This window comes from Scyliorhinus canicula, chromosome 19, assembly GCF_902713615.1.
Source record: "Scyliorhinus canicula chromosome 19, sScyCan1.1, whole genome shotgun sequence".
Taxonomy (NCBI): Eukaryota; Metazoa; Chordata; class Chondrichthyes; order Carcharhiniformes; family Scyliorhinidae; genus Scyliorhinus; species Scyliorhinus canicula.
This window is the reverse complement of record NC_052164.1, coordinates 12,443,935-12,461,047: the sequence shown is the minus strand read 5'-3', so window position 1 is coordinate 12,461,047 and position 17,113 is coordinate 12,443,935.

Genomic DNA, 17,113 nt, shown 5'->3' with positions numbered 1-17,113 from the left:
GAGCCGGGATTGAATTGGGACCTCAGCGCCGTGAGGCCACAGTGCTAACCCACTGCGCCACCGTCTGACTGAAATATTTAAACAGATTGATGGAAAATTATGTTAGCCTGGACTCAAAGGGGATATGCCCAGAGCAGCACGGTGGCACAGTGGTTAGCACTGTTGCCTCACAGCGCTGAGGTCCCAGGTTCAATCCCGGCCCTGGGTCACTGTCCGTGTGTAATTTGCAAATTCTCCCCGTGTTTGCGTGGGTTTAACCCCCACAACCCAAAGATGTGCAGGGTAGGTGGATTGGCCATTGCCCCTTAATTGGAAAAAAACAATTGGATACTCTAAATTAATTTTAAAAATGTTTTTTAAAGGGGATACGCCCAAACATGGCTGACTCATATGGTCCCATTCAGACGTTAACTCATTAGGGAATGTATAAGGTAATTCCTCCACAATCCGTTGTCTTTCGGGACATTCCTACATGACCAACTATTATCCTATTAACAGACTCTGATGACCTAATGTTCTGTCAATGGAAAGCTAAGTGCATTTGAATGGCACAGCCCTGATCTTTTGTGTATACAGGGGTGGGCAATCAAGCAGCCCTATTACCGCCTGTTCCAGTTTGGACATTCCAGAAGAGGGCCTTTGTTTGAATGGCTGGGCAAAGCTAAGAAGGAAAGAGAGAGCACTGGCCTGGTTCCATTCCTATCACTGTAACCGTAACCAACAAATCACCTGCAGTGGCTTCCTTCCGTGGGTTTCTTCCTACTCCTGCACAGCTACCTCTGGTGACCCCCAATGATTTATCCTTGGCACCCTCCTATTTCTGATCTATATACATTCCCTTAGTGACATCATTGAAAACACAGTGTCAATTAACACATGTAGGCTGAGGACCTACCTCATGACCACCTCTTTGGACTCCTCCACTCTCAGTAAATTATCAAACTGCTTGTCCAACACCTCGTCCTGGATGAACAGAAATTTTCTCCAACCAAATGTTGGGAAGGTGGAAGCTGTTGCCTTGATTCCTTATCAAACTCCATTCCCTAGCCATCGATTCCATCCCTCTCCTTGGCAACTATTTGAGGCTGAACCTGTCTGTTTGCAATCTCGGTTGCAGTTTTGACTCTGAAATGAGCTTCCTCCCCGCGCTATCATAAAGGTCGCGTCTCTCCATCTCCGTAACTTCACCTGACTCTGGCCCTCCCTCAGACATATCTGCTGCTGAAACCCTCATCCATATCTTCATAACCTTGTGACTTGACACATCCAACACATTCCTGGCCGATCCCGAACAATCTTCCTTCCATGAATTTGAAGTTCTCCAAAACTCTGCTGTTCTACTCGCTCATCACCACTCTGCTCACTGAGCTACATTGGTTCCCGGTTAAGTTATGTATTTCTGCGTATGGTGCTGTATCTTGAGAAAACTAGAGGGCTTATAATGTGAGGCTATAATAGCCAAGTGCGGGCCTTAGCTAGATGTAACCATGAGATGAGCATGGTGTTCGTGCACCAATTCTTCACCTTTCGCTTGCTGTCACTGAGAGATTCTCTGAATCTCTCATTGGCTGGATTCGCTGATTCTGCAGCAATGTCCGGAGGATGTGTCTGGTCTTACAACCAAAAAGCCCCCCCCCCCCCGCGCACGCGCCGATGCTCCACCCGGTAGGAGGCTAGCAGCTGCGCCACGTAAAGTCCTGGCTTTGCATGCCAATACGGACACAGAAGGGCCGGGGCCGCGACGGCGCATGTGCACTGCGGAGGCTGCGCCGTACAACATGTACGCCCTGTAACCCCACTCGCCGGACCGCCCCCCCCCCCCCCACCAGTCACCGGAGCCCCTGCCGAAGCCCCCCTACCAACGGAATGGCCCCTGCCCCCCGACTGTGGCGACGCTGGACACAGTCCGCAGCCGCCACGCCAGGTTTACGACAGTTGAGAGGACACGTATCCCATGCCATAAGGAAGTCGGCCCATCGGGGGCGGAGCATCGGGAGATGGCCTCAGATGACGTCCTGAGGCCGGCCCAATGGCGTGCGGCGTACTCCTCGAGTCCGCCATTTTTGAGGGGGCGGAGCAACCAAAAAACAGCACCGCCCCCGATTTTGGCGTAAAAAGGATTCTCCGGCCGATCGCCGAACGCGATTTCGGCATCGGCAATCGGAGAATCCCGCCCCATACGGCTGTAAAGGAATCTTAGAAAATAGTGAGTCTGAAAGACTCTCCTCCAACCGAATTGACTGTTCTTCTCTCCTATCTGGAAAATCAAATACGATCTCAATGAATGGTTAGAGATCTCGCAAGCAGACATCGGTCCTTATTTCACAGCTTTCCAATGTGCACACCTCCATTTTAAAATAGTACTACATTCAATCAAATATTTTGTGAATGATTTTTACGAAGTATCAAAGTTCTTCAAAAATGACAGTTATTAATAATTTATTTGTAATTTTCTCTGTGATAATGATGAGTTTAAGGACCTAGTCACTGCGTGATCTTCGACTAATAGATTCAATCTGTTCTTCACATATTTGTTTACTCTATACCTTGCTCATAAATCCAACTGCAGGATGTTGAATATCTTTCTTGTACTGGAAATAGAGCCACTCCATGTTGGTTATTGCAGCCTCACAGACCTCCCCTTTTGGTAGCTTCACTGTGAATCATTTCTTCCTCTCCATGGGTTCCTACTCTTGTGTACGATGGACACAAGCTTCATTTGGAAATCTCTACCATTCCTGATCATGACCGCTATGATTTCTGACAGCTTTCTGTCCACTTCCTGATTTCAGGTTACTCATGGCTTCCAAAACCTCTTCAAATTATACAATGGTGTAGCATTGAAGGAGGCCATTTTTTAACGTATTCATTCATGTGATGTGAATGTTGCTGGCAAGGGAGGCATTTGTTGCCCATCCGCAATTGGCCTTGAGAAGATGATGGTGAGCTGCCTTCTTGAACCCATGTAGCCCGTGTGGTGTGGGTACACCCACATCCGTTAGGGAGGGAGCTCCAATTATTTGACCCTGTGACAGTCAACGAACGTGTGATGTAGTTCCAAGTCAGGATGGTGAGTGACTTGGAAGAGAACTTGCAGATGGTGGTGTTCCCATGCGCCTGCTGCCCTTGTTCGTCTTGCTGGCAGATGCCACTCGCTAGTTTGCCTTGGTGAGTTGCAAATGTACATCTTGTCGATGGTGCACACAGGAGACCTGGCTTGCTAGTAAAGCGAATATTTAGGGTGACGACGTTCATGTGAGCAGCTTTGTCCTGGATTCTATTCAAACATCATGGTTTTAAAAACCTCTGCCAAATCTTCTCTTAGAACCATGGGCTCCCTACAATGCAGAAGGAGGCCATTCAGCCCATCGAGTCTGCACCGGCCCTCTGAAAGAGCACCGCACCGAGGCCCACTCCCCTGCCCTATCCACGTAAACCCGTCTAACCTGAACAATTTTACCACGGTCAATCCACCTAACCTCTTGACTTTCTCTGTATGCTTCTCAAATGCTCTGCGCCTTTTATTTTTAAATCTCCTGGGCAGCACGGTGGCCTAGTGGTTAGCACAACCGCCTCACGGCGCTGAGGTCCCAGGTTCGATCCCGGCTCTGGGTCACTGTCCGTGTGGAGTTTGCACGTTCTCCCCGTGTCTGCGTGGGTTTCGCCCCCACAACCCAAAAATGTGCAGAGTAGGTGGATTGGCCATGCTAAATTGCCCCTTAATTGGAAAAAATAATTGGGTAATCTAAATTTAAAAATAAAAAAAAAAAAATTTTTAAATCTCCTTTTCTACAGTGACTTTTATGGGATATTTGGGCTTTCATGCAGTTTAACATAGAACATAGAACATTACAGCGCAGTACAGGCCCTTCGGCCCTCGATGTTGCGCCGTCCTGTGAAACCCCTCTAAAGTCCCTCTACACTATTCCCTTATCGTCTGTTCAGGCTTTCTTTGATGTGTTTGGCCCCTCGTAACTGTGACAGATTGAAGAAGTGGATCCGTGCAGTAGTACTGTGGTGTAAATTTGAAATGATTCACACTCGAGCAATCCACGGCGTTGGCCAAAATAAAGGCGGATATTTTCAGCTTCAAAATGTTCGTGTTTGAGTTGAACCTGCTCGCTCTTCCACACAGGGAGTCTCAGCCAGTGTGAGTGTGGCCAGCAGCAAGCTGCTGAAAAGTCTGGTTCGATTCTCAAGCTGCACTGAGCTTGCAGTTGTTGTTACTGTTCACCTGAGCCCCTGACCTTCGCCGGGGCACATCCAAGAGGAGGAATAGGTCTTGCTTTCACAGTCTCAAGACTTTCCAAATTGCTTTCCAACCGATGAGGTGTAGGCACTGTTGCAATGTATGGAAACGCAGCAGTTGTGCGCAAAGATTAATGAGAGAACTGATCAGACCATCTGATTTTAATGCGGTTAACACAGAACACAGAACAATACAGGCCCTTCGGCCCTCGATGTTGTGCCGAGCAATGATCACCCTATTCAAACCCACGTAACCCGTATACCCGTAACCCAACAATCCCCCCATTAACCTTACACTACGGGCAATTTAGCATGGCCAATCCACCTAACCCGCACATCTTTGGACTGTGGGAGGAAACCGGAGCACCCGGAGGAAACCCACGCACACACAGGGAGGACGTGCAGACTCCACACAGACAGTGACCCAGCCGGGAATCGAACCTGGGACCCTGGAGCTGTGAAGCATTGATGCTAACCACCATGCTACCGTGAGGCATTAGGAGCAATTGTTGTCCGTGACACAGGGGAGAGGTCCCCTGCATCTCTTTCAGCCGTGGTAGGGCATCTTTTATGTTCATGTGAGCAGTGCCTCAGTTTAACATCGCATCTGAAAGATAACAACACCTCGGCACTGAAGTGTCAACCTTGATCTTGTGCTCAAGGGCAGAAAGGGCTTTGATGGGAAAGGTTCCCCAGTTACACGGGGCCGTTTTTTTAGATTTTGTGACCACATCTTTGCCAGTTAATCATTTTAAACCAACGCCTCTCCGAATCCTACTAGGAATTGAGTCACATTTGATCGAGGTTCTGCTGAATAAACACAGAGATCCAGTATATTTATACCATATTCAAGTGGCGTTTTACTCTTGTTAACATTCCAGTGGCAACTGTAGCCCTATTGCATCTTATCCAGCCTTCAGCTGGGTGCCTACATAATGAGCATCAACTGGTGATCGGATGACAAAGAGCATAAACTCAAGCTGACATCCATGCCATTACTTTCCAGCAGAGGGCACTGCTTAGTGATCAGGAGCAAGACGCCCATCTACAGTCATTTTATTTGTCACCTTCTTAGCCCAGGGATACCGGGGCCAATTGTAGCCCTCCTCATGCCAGTCCACTACCCCACCCCCCACAAGATCCACTACCCCCACCCTTTAACTCCTTTCGGTAACCATGTATTCCTTCCAGGCTCAACATTTTGTAACAACCCTCAGGAGACCCACGGGGACATTCCAATTGATCTCTCTGTGGGACCCACGGAATACAAGAGCCCCATCAGTTGGGGCTCATAGGAATCACCTCATAAAAGTCAGCCCGGACTGGGACTGGTGTGATCAGTAGCCCCGATTGGGACCTTTGGACTCTGAGCTGTGTGGCGGCCCTAGCTTTTGTTGTTGAACCAAACTTTGTTTGAATTTACCATCTTGGGCCTCCTGTCCTTTTATTTTCTTGTTATAAATTTAGAGCATCCAATTATTTTTTTCCAATTAAGGGGCAATTTAGCATGGACAATCAACCTACCCTGCACACCTTTTGGGTTGTGTGGGAGCAACCCACGCAAACACGGGGAGAATGTGCAAACTCCACACAGACATTGACCCAAGGCCGGAATTCAAACCCGGGTCCCCAGCGCCGTAGTCCTAGTGCTAACCACTGTGCCACCATGCTGCCCCCTCCTCAGCTTTTATTTCTTTTCTAAAAATTTAGTGTATCCAATTAATTATTTTCCAATTAAGGGGCAATTTAGCATGGCCAATCCACCTACCCTGCACATCTTTGGGTTGTGGGGGTGAAACCCACGCAGACACGGGGAGAATGTGCAAACTCCACACGGACAGTGACCCGGAGCCGGGATCGAACCTGGGACCTCGGCGCCGTGAAGCAACTGGGCTAACCCACTGCACCACCGTGCTGCCCCCTCCTCAGCTTTTATAACATTGAAGTCAACAATTGTTTTAAAATTTAGAGTACCCAATTATTTTTTTCCAATTAACGGGCAATTTAGCGTGGCCAATCCACCTACCCTGCACATCTTTTGGGTTGTGTGGGTCCGAACCATGCAGACAGTGGAGAATGTGCAAATTCCACACAGACAGTGACCCAGGGCCTGGATCGAACCCGGGTCCTCAGTGCCGTAAGCGATAGTGCCAACCACTGCGCAACCATGCTGCCCCTGATGTCAATAATTTCAAATCATTCCACTGCTCCAATATTTTGTTTGGACAGCAGATGCTGCTGATGGTTTTGCTATTGCTATTTATACCTCCTCGAGATCCTTGAGACGGCAGATGTTGGTAGTGATCCAGCTATTGTCATTCACGGTAGCGGCATGGTTAGCACTATTGTTTCACAGCTCCAGGGTCCCAGGTTCGACTCCCGGCTTGGGTCACTGTCTGTGCGGAGTCTGCATGTTCTCCCCGTGTCTGCGTGGGGTTCCTCCGGGTGCTCTGGTTTCCTCCTACAGCCCAAAGATGTGCGGGTTAGGTGAATTGGCCATGCTAAATTGCCCTCAGTGACCAAAAAATGTTAGGTGGGGTTACAGAAATAGGGTGGAGGTGTAGGCTTAGGTTGAGTGCTCTTTCCAAGGGCCGGTGCAGATTTGATGGGCCGAACGGCCTCCTTCTGCACTTATGATTCAATGAACATCTCCTCTAGACTCTTCAGACAGCCGATGCTGGTAATGGTATTGCTGTTGCCATTTGCACATTCTTTAGATCCCACTTTCCCTGCTTCCCTGTTCTTGTTTAAAATCTGTTACGTCTCTAACTTCTTCCAGTTCTGAAGAAGGGTCAGTGATGTGAAATGTCAACTCTCTTTTTCTCTCTCCAGATGCTGGCTGGCCTGCTGAGTATTTGCGGCATTTTCTGTTCATAATTTCCTTATGGTTCGCAGTAACTCAAACATTCAAACTGGTTACGTTAAAGGACGGCATGTAGAGGGGAACCTTCTTTTTTTCAAAATATTCCTGCAATGCATATATTTAATTTTAATGTATACCCATATAATATTCATAAAAAGTTATATGTGTCCACATAATATACAATAATCACTTATTGTCACAAGTACGCTTCAGTGAAGTTACTATGAAAAGCCCTGAGTCGCCACATTCCAGCGCCTGTTCGGGGAGGCTGGTACGGGAATTGAACCCGCGCTGCTGCCCTTGTTCATTACATAGATTCATAGAATTTACAGTGCAGAAGGAGGCTATTCGGCCCATCGAGTCTGCACCGGCTCTTTGAAAGAGCACCCTACTCAAGGTCAACACCTCCACCCTATCCCCATAACCCAGTAACCCCACCCAACACTAAGGGCAATTTTGGACACTAAGGGCAATTTACCATGGCCAATCCACCTAACCTGCACATCTTTGGACTGTGGGAGGAAACCGGAGCACCCGTAGGAAACCCACGCACACACTGGGAGAACGTGCAGACTCCGCACAGACAGTGACCCAAGTCGGAATCGAACCTGGGACCCTGGAGCTGTGAAGCAATTGCGCTATCCACAATGCTACCGTGCTGCCAGCTGTTTAGCCTACTCTGCTAAACCAGCCTCACACCCAGGTGTTAAAATTGTTCTGCCTGCAGTACTTGTATCCAGTTATATCTCACTTCCCATTGGTTGACACTCCTTGCATTGAATGGTGCTGGACCAATAAAATCGAAGAACATTGAGATGCAGGGGTGGATTTTCAACCCTCTATCTGTGCGTGACACTGTCATGGTTGATCAGCCTCCTATGGAAGACCACACTTTTTTCAAACCATTGGATTGAAAGTTGAGTTGTAATGTAAAAGTTGAGATGTAAATTGACGCCTGGTCAGGCAGCAACAAAATCGACCCCTGGGTCACTTCCCTGAAGTGTGCTACCGGTTAAACTCAATGGCAATTGAGCAAGGTCGGAGTTCAATTTTGCAATGAGAATCTTTGTGCACATTTTAGCAATGGATTGTGTTTGGGTTGATGTTGCGCTATGACAAATGCTACAGGCATGCCACGGTAACAGCAGGTCAAACTTGTCTTTATGGTGTGAAGATAACACTTCTGCATATATGTGACAAAAACGGGTGTGTGGGAGTGTTTATAATGAAAATAGTTTCATCTCAGGTTTCAGGTACACTTGAGCTTTGCTTTACAGTTTATCATATTATCTGAGCTGCTCGCAGTATTATTTTCTTATAAATGCTTCAACCCACTCATTATTATAACTGCGGGTTATACAACCGTGTTGGTTGTGGCTCAGGTGGAAGAAGTGTGGCCCCTCAGTCAAAGGTCATGGGTTTGGGTCCCACTTGAGTACAAAAATCTGAATGAATGTTCCAATGCAGCATTGAGAGCACTGTTGTACTCTCAAGGTGGAATACAGAGCGTGCCACAGCGCAGTATGCCTCATCTCGCTCTTTGAAACAGTTAGCTGATTAATCCCAATTCCTTGCTCTTCTCCCACTGCCCAGCATTTCATTTCAGGAATATGCCCAAATCCATTTTGAAAGTAAAGGCAAAATGCTGCAGATGCCGGAAAGCTGGAATGCCACCATCCCAGTTGACGTTATAACAGGACGGGAAGATCCCAGAATGGAATCCTGGCTCAAAAGATTGTAACCTCCATTTAAAAAAAATAAAATGTGGAGTAACAGAGCCACGGGACCACTAATTAGTTTCAACAACAGGGAATAAAAACATTCATTAAGCATGGAAAGTTGGATTATTATCCAATACTCCTTTATTTCCTTACCTTAACAAATACAGAGGGGCTAATTTAGCACAGGGCTAATCGCTGGCTTTTAAAGCAGACCAAGGCAAGCCAGCAACGCGAGTTCAATTCCTGTACCAGCCTCCCCGAGCAGGCGCTGGAATGTGGCGACTCGGGGATTTTCACAATAACTTCATTTAAAGCCTACTTGTGACAATAAGCGATTTTCATTTCATTTCATACAAAATGCCAATTTTAAGTTTAACACGGATTGAAAAGTATATCATAAACTAAAATGATCCCATCAACACAAAGTCCCTTTAATCGCACAGATTGACTATGGTCAAATACACTCACCCCGCTCATAATCCAAATTAGTGACTGTGGTTGTCTCCTCAGAATTCCCCCAGACGATTGTCACATGAGAGTCTCCAAACTCCACTTTCAAAGCTTTGAAATCTTCTCTCATAATAATGCTTTCCCCTAGCCGCCCTACAACGCTGAGGACCCAGGTTCGATCCCGGCCCCGGGTCACTGTCCGTGTGGAGTTTGCACATTATCCCGTGTCTGCATGGGTTTCACCCCCACAACCCAAAGATGTGCAGGTGAGGTGAAATGGTCACACTAAATTGCCCCTTAATTGGAGAAAAAAATAATTGGGTACTCTAAATTAATTTTTAAAAAAATAATGCTTTCCCTTACGGGAAGTGGGGGGTTGCATTCCGAAATCCAGTCTGGGTATTCCAAATTACATTTTTAAACAAAGCTTCCATTCCACTTTTAACAGCGAATCCCGTCCAGGGTTTTACACCAACCCCTTTTAAGGTTTCCTCATCTTTACGGCTGTACAAGCTGTTCAAAATTGCTTTGGCTCTCAATTCCCAGACTGTACACACATCACATCAAACGTTTCATCTACCTCTGAAGTCTGTCGTCCCATTTTAAATACCCAGCAGATCTGGCAGCATCAGTGGAGAGAGAAACAGAGTCAATGCTTCGAGTGAAATAATAATAATAATCTTTAATGGTGTCACAAGTAGGCCTACATTAACACTGCAATGAAGTTACTGTGAAAAGCCCCTAGTCGCTAAACTCCAGCACCTGTTCGGGTACACTGAGGGAGAATTCAGAATGTCCAATTCACCTAACAAGCAAGTCTTGCGGGACTTGTGGGAGGAAACCGGAGCACCCGGACGAAACCCACGCAGACACGGGGAGAACGTGCAGAGTCCGCATAGACAGTGACCCAAGCCAGGAATCGAACCTGGGACCCTGGAGCTGTGAAGCCACAGTGCTATCCACTTCTGCTACCGTGCTACCGTCCTCCTCAAAGAAAAGCGATGGACAATTAAGAAGAGATTTGACAGTGGCATTCAAAAGCATGAGCGTTCGAGACAGAGAAGATCTTGTTGGCAGAAGGGTCAAGAATGAGAAGAACCAGATTTAACCTGATTGGCAAAAGAACCAACGGTGACACGATGAAAACTTTTTTTGATGCTGTATGATCAGTTATGATCTAGAATATGCTGCTTGAAAGAGTGGTGGAGGCAGATTTAATCAGCTTTCAAAAAGGAATTGGATAAGTACCTGTAAAGAAAATTCTACAGGCCGATGGGGAAAAAGCAGTGGAGTGGAACTAAGTGAATTACTCTTGCAGATAAGCACATTGACTAGATGGGTCAAATGGCCACTTTTCACACTGTAACTGAGAGATTGTTGTTCTTACACCATGCCACTAGGTTCGGTATCTCCTTCCTGTACTCTGATTCATCGCTGCTTGAGATCTGACCCACTACGGTCGTGTTATCAGCAAACTTGTACGTCATGCTACATTTGTTTAGAATCTTGGTAAGGCCGCACTTGGAATATTGCGCACAATTCTGGCCGCCACACTACCAGAAGGATGTGGAGGCTTTGGAGAGGGTGCAGAGCAGGTTTACCAGGATGTTACCTGGTCTGGAGGGTGTTAGCTATGCGGAGAGGCTGAATAAACTCGGACTGTTTTCATTAGAATGATGGAGGCTGAGGGGTGACCTGATAGAGGTCTACAAGATTATGAGGGGCATGGATAGAGTGGATGGGCAGGCACTCTTTCCCAGGATGGAGTCAGTCACCAGAGGGCATAGGTTTAATGTCCCTGGGGCAAAGTTTAGAGGAGATGAGCGAGGCAGGTTTTTTCCATGGGGTATGGTGAGTGCCTGGAACGCGTTGTCAGGGGAGGTTGTGGAAGCCGATACATTAACGGCATTCAAAAGGCATCTTGACGAATACATGGATAGGAGGGTATAGAGGGATGCGGCACAAGGAAGTGCTGAGGAATTTGGCCAAGGGTTGATATTATGACCGGTACAGGCTTGGAGGGCCGAAGGGCCTGTTCCTGTGCTGTATTGTTCTATGTTCTTAGTTCTCTTTGTTCAAATATGACTCTTCTTCATTCTGAAGAGCGCCCTGGGACTGTTTTTTGATGATACTTCAGCTACTATAAACAGGGCGGGCTTGTGCCGCAGTGGGTAGCGTCCCTGCACCTGAGTCAGAAGTCCTGGGTGCGAGTCCCACCCCAGGACTTGGTGGCCAAGGGTGGTGTGTTCATAACGCGGACAGTATCGAGCTGCAAATCCTTCCAAACACGCCAATGGCTGGCGGTAAGACCCCTGGTCAGTCATGTGATGCTTGGAGGATCTACCATTACTACAGCTCCAGGCTACAACACGCATGTAAAAAATGTATGTTGCCGCAGCAACCCAGACTTTCTGAGTGAACTGTAACAGATCACTAGTACGAAGAGCTGAATGATCTTGCTGAGTGCAGGTTAGAAGCCTTTGAGATAAGCAAGTGGTATCAATCACATTGGGCAGGAAAGTATCAAAGGGTTATCTGGTGCTGTGGGATCGCACTTTATTGAGCAGTTGTTTACATTATGTATGTTTTGTTCTCATGTGTTAAAGGAGGCAGCACTGAATTCTAGTTTCCTGTCAATAAACTACAGGTTTTCCAGTAAAGTAACAATGTCGCAATCATTAGTTTTTTGCGTGGACAGCAAAATGTACTGCACAGACAAATATTGCACAGTCAGATTCAGTGCCCTTAATAGGGAGTTTGATGGGAAACTTAAAGCTGAAGTTATTAACCCTCCATTGGAGAGGTGGGGGGGGGGGGGGGGGGGGGGGGGGGGTTAGTTTTGAGTGCTCAAATGAGGCTTCTTCTTGGCTGTTGATGTTTTCAGTGTCTTTTGAGCTCTCCCTGGTTTCCCGAAGAATATCTACCCCTCAACCAATGGTTCTGATGACATTACTGTTTGTCGGAGCTTTCTGTTCATAAATTGACTGCTGCATTTCCTGCATTACAGCAGTGGCTAAACTTCAAATGTACTTCATTGGTTCTAAAGGGTTTTGTGACATCCTAAGGTCAAGAAAGACACTAAATAAATGAAAGCCCTTTCTTTCTTTACATTATTTTCTGATTCTATGGTTCAATAAACATTCCTTGTTGTCCATAATTCTTCACTTGAACAGATTTTGACACTTTTATCAGTCATGGGCATTTTTCCCTGTGCGTTCAGGGGGTATGGGCATTATTGGCTGGGCCGATATTCATCGCACATCCCTAATTGCCCTTGAGAGGCCTATAAACTCTTGGATTCCTTGGTGGAATAACTGCCAGCCACTAGTACCCGAGCAACATTGTTCCCAATTAGGTTTGTGTGTTCAAATCCCACGCCAGAGTCTGGGGTAGAAAATCTAGACTGAAACTCCATAGTGCAGTACTGAGGGAGTGCTGCACTGTTGGAGGTGCCATCCTTTGCATGAGACATTAAAGCAAGGCCCTAACTACCCTCTCAGCTGGGTGGAAAAGAATCTATGGCGCTACCATCAAGAAGAACAGGCTCTCCCCCATGCCCTTGTCAAGGTTTATCCCTCAACCAATCTCCTAAAAAATAGTTTGTCTGTTCATTATCACGCTACTTCTAGTGGGATCCTATGGGAAGAATGGCAACCATTCTATGCTTCCCCATGTTGGTGGATTGGCCATGCTAAATTGCCCCTTACTGTTGAACGATATGCGGGTGAAGTTACGCGGTTGCGGGGAAGGGTGGGGGCCTGGGTAGGGTGCTCCTTCAGAGGGTCGGTACAGACCCACTGGGCCGAATGGCCTCCGTCGGCACTGTAGGGATTGTATGCCTTCTTTAATGCTTCAACAGCAATGAATTGGACATTGCGTACTTTAGGGCATCACGAATGGTGTCACATAAATTTAAGTCTGTTTTTCTAATCTCATTGGGTTAACAAATGAGGGATTTATCTCTCTCTCACACACACACATACACTCAAACTCACTTGAACTGACCTTTCTGCTGCACACTGAACAATGCTTTATCGGAATTTTCAAAAACTTCCACAGTTCCTTTGCTGCGACAGTATTTCAGCGATGGTGATATGGGTTTGTCACTGTACGCGGTTTAAAAGCTTTTGTTCGCAAATGGCTCTGTGGTTTGGTCCACACCCTTGGCAGTCATCGTTTCGTTCAGTGACAGGGGCCGAGGCTATTGAACAATGAGCACCAGCAGCCTATGCCCAGAATTAACTGCAGGCACTTCATCCGTTTTCATTTTCAATCAAAAAAATAATGTGGCTTTATACGTTAACTTGGCTTTTATAGCAAGATTTAAAACCCTTAAAAACAACTATTAAACACGTGACATGGTAGAGTTTGTTTCTCCTTCCATACATTCCCACCCCCAGTTTATTCCCCCGGCTCCTGTTTTATTTTTGCGAGATACTAGGGTACATTTCAACTCTTCTTTGAATAATGCTGTGAGATCTTTGAAAGTTGCCATAGCCCCAGAGGACCACTGGCTGCTCTCCCCCTTGAGGAAGACACCGGAACTGCTGCTGATTCAACCCGCGGGTCACTGCACCTTAGGTGAGGGGCAAAGTTGAGAAGGTGGGGTCTTCAGGGTAACCTCAGCTGATACGGGAATTGAACCCACGCTGTTGGCGTTGTTCTGCATCACAAGCCAGCTGCCCAGCCAACCGAGCTAACTGACCCCCCGTGGGATCTTTAACATGCGGTTAAGTAAGAAGTCTTACAACACCAGGTTAAAGTCCAACAGGTTTGTTTCAAACACGAGCTTTCGAAGCGCAGCTCCTTCCTTCCGGAAGGAGCTGCGCTCCGAAAGCTCGTGTTTGAAACAAACCTGTTGGACTTTAACCTGGTGTTGTAAGACTTCTTACTGTGCTCACCCCAGTCCAACGCCGGCATCTCCACATCATGGCTGCAGTTAAGGAGCAGCTTTGTGCGATAATCAGCCTGTTGGCCCTTTCCCTCTACCTAAACCAACTCTGCACTCAGCAGGTGCCAGGGGCCTGTGGTCAGATGTTTGTCTGCACTGCAGCTGAGGGCCCCAAGTTTGAGTGAAGAACTTCCCTTCAGAAAGCAGCCCTGGCTCACCAACTAATTTGAAATGCTGCAGTCAAAAGATGGCGGGCGCGATTCTCCGCAAATGCGGCGAGTCGTAAAGGCTGCCGTGAAACTGGCCGTGTTTCACGGCAGCCTCCGCGCCCCCTCCCGGGACCCGATTCTCCCCCCCAGGCGGGGCTAGCAGCGGGTCCCCGTGAATCACGGCATCGCGGCCTTAGCGACTGTCGCTAAGTCCGCGCGCCAAGCGTCACGCCGGCTGACGCGCACGATGACGTCAGCCGAAAATGCGCGGATTGGACGGCTCCAACCCGCACATGCGCGGGGCCGTCATCTCCCTCGGCCGCCCCGCGGACTGATCCTGCGGGGCGGCGGAGGGTTACGGACGCACTCCCTTGGCACGGCCGTGGTACTGCCATGCCAATCGGGGCCCTGGATGACCAGAACGGGCATGTTGCGGCCGTTTTTACGACGGCAGCAAGCAGGTGTGTTTGCGGCCGTAAAAACGGCCGTAAAGGCCTGGGAACTCGGCCCATCGGCCTGGGGAGAATCGCTGTTTGCCGTAAAAAACGGCGAGCAGCGATTTTGTGTCGTGGGGCGGCCGTGGGGGGGGGGAGAATAGCAGGAGGGCAGGAAAAATGTCGGGGACGTCCTCCCGCTATTCTCCGACCCATCGTGGGCAGCGGAGAATCGCGCCCGGCATCTTCAGCAATGTAGCCTTCTCCTGGTATTATGCAGGAATATAAGTCTGGATCGTGTACTCAACTGCTGGCTTTAGACTCCCAACTCGGGACCCTGTGAGCAAAAGCTAAGTGACTAGTGAGGCAAGATGTTGCGCTGAGGGCGTAATGTTAGACAAAACAACATATTTTAAAATAGGGTTAGTGATCCAGCTGGAGTTCTATGACCAAGTCTGGGGACCACACAAAGCCCGTGGAGGCTTTGGAAAGGGTACAGGGGGGAGTGGTTCCGGGTCAGCAGGTCACAGTTATGTGGGTAGATGGAGAAGTTGGGGTTATTCTCCTTGAAGTAGAGAAGGCAGAGAGGAGATTCGTCCGAGGCTTTTAAAGAGCAAATAAAGAGATACTTGCAATGGCTGAAGGGTCAATAACCACCAAAAAACAGGGGCAATATGTGGAAAAACCTATTACACATTGGGTGGTTAAGATTTGGAATGTACTGCTTGACAGGGTGGTTGACATTGAGTCAATAGGAGCTTACAAAAGGGAATTGGATGAATGTTTGGGGAAACAAATTGGGGAAAGAGTGGAACTTACTGGATTTGAAAGGGATAATGCAGACACAATGGGCTCTACCTCCATTTCGTGCTCCACCACATTTTATATAATACAGTTCCATGAGTGTTAATAAGTTTTTAAAAAATAAATTTAGAGTACTCAATTCATTTTTTCCAATTAAGGGGCAATTTAGCGTGGCTAATCCACCAACTCTGCACATCTTTGGGTTGTGGGCGCGAAACCCACACAAACACGGGGAGAATGTGCAAACTCCACACGGACAGTCACCCAGAACCGGGATCGAACCTGAGACCTCGGCGCCGTGAGGCAGCAGTGCTAACCACGGCGCCACTATGCTGCCCCATTGGTGTTAAAAAGTTGAGTCTGGTTGTAGTGTATAAGTTTAGTTACTGATTGCTAAAAGCTATAGCTAAAATCACAGCCAAGCAAGGAAGACTTGCATTTATATAGCATGTTACACAACCCCGGGACATCCCAAAGTGCTTTACAGCCAATAAAGTACTTTGGAGCATTGAAGTAACCGTTGTAATGCAGAAAATATGGCAGCCAATTCACGCACAGTAAGATCCCACAAACAGCAATGTGATAATCAGCAGGTCATCTGTTCTTTTCAGTCATGTTGACTGAGAGGTAAATATTGGCTAAGAGACACTATCAGATAAAAGTTGAGCCAAGGAAGGCATCAGGATCACTGAATAAAAATAATAATGATGGGAATCTTAATTTCACCAACCCCAGAAATGCTCAGGCCATATGTGGAATACCTCATCATGCACCCAACCATGAATGAAAGCACTTACATTTATAGCCATTTTAATGTAGAAACTCATCTCAGGACAGAAAAGACTTGCATTAATATTGTAATGATATAAAAGCAAAATTCTGCGGATACTGGAATCTGAAACAAAAACAGAAACAGTAGGTCGAAGAGCATTTGTGGAGAGAGACAGTTGTGTTGATTCCGTATGACTCTTCTTCCGAGCGAAATCCTCTGGCTTCCCACTAATCCTCGCCACTTTGTATGCTTTTTCTGAGGAGTCACAAACCAGCTGGACATTGTGCAGCCATCAATGAACATTGATGAACATGTCCACTTCTAACCGTGTGATGGAGGGAAGGTTATTGATGATGCAGCTGAGAATGATTGGGCCTAGGATACTATTCTTTTTTTATATATTCAAAATACTTCATTTGACATAGCCCGTTTTTCTATTTAAAAATATTTCAGTTATAATAAAGTTCAGTTTTTATTCAAATTGTAAAAATTACTTTGACCGGATAATTAATCATTGATTGTTTTTACATTTTACTATTCATTAGTTATACATCATAAGTAATTTGTTAGAGTCTTAACCGTCATTACAAGTATTTATTATTCACTTAAAATTATTTTACTGCTATTCTTTTAATATTGACTAATAATCAGCCAAGTCTACCAACGGTTACCAATACTGGTGACAGTTACCTCCCCCAAAGTTTTTTAAAAATCAAAACTA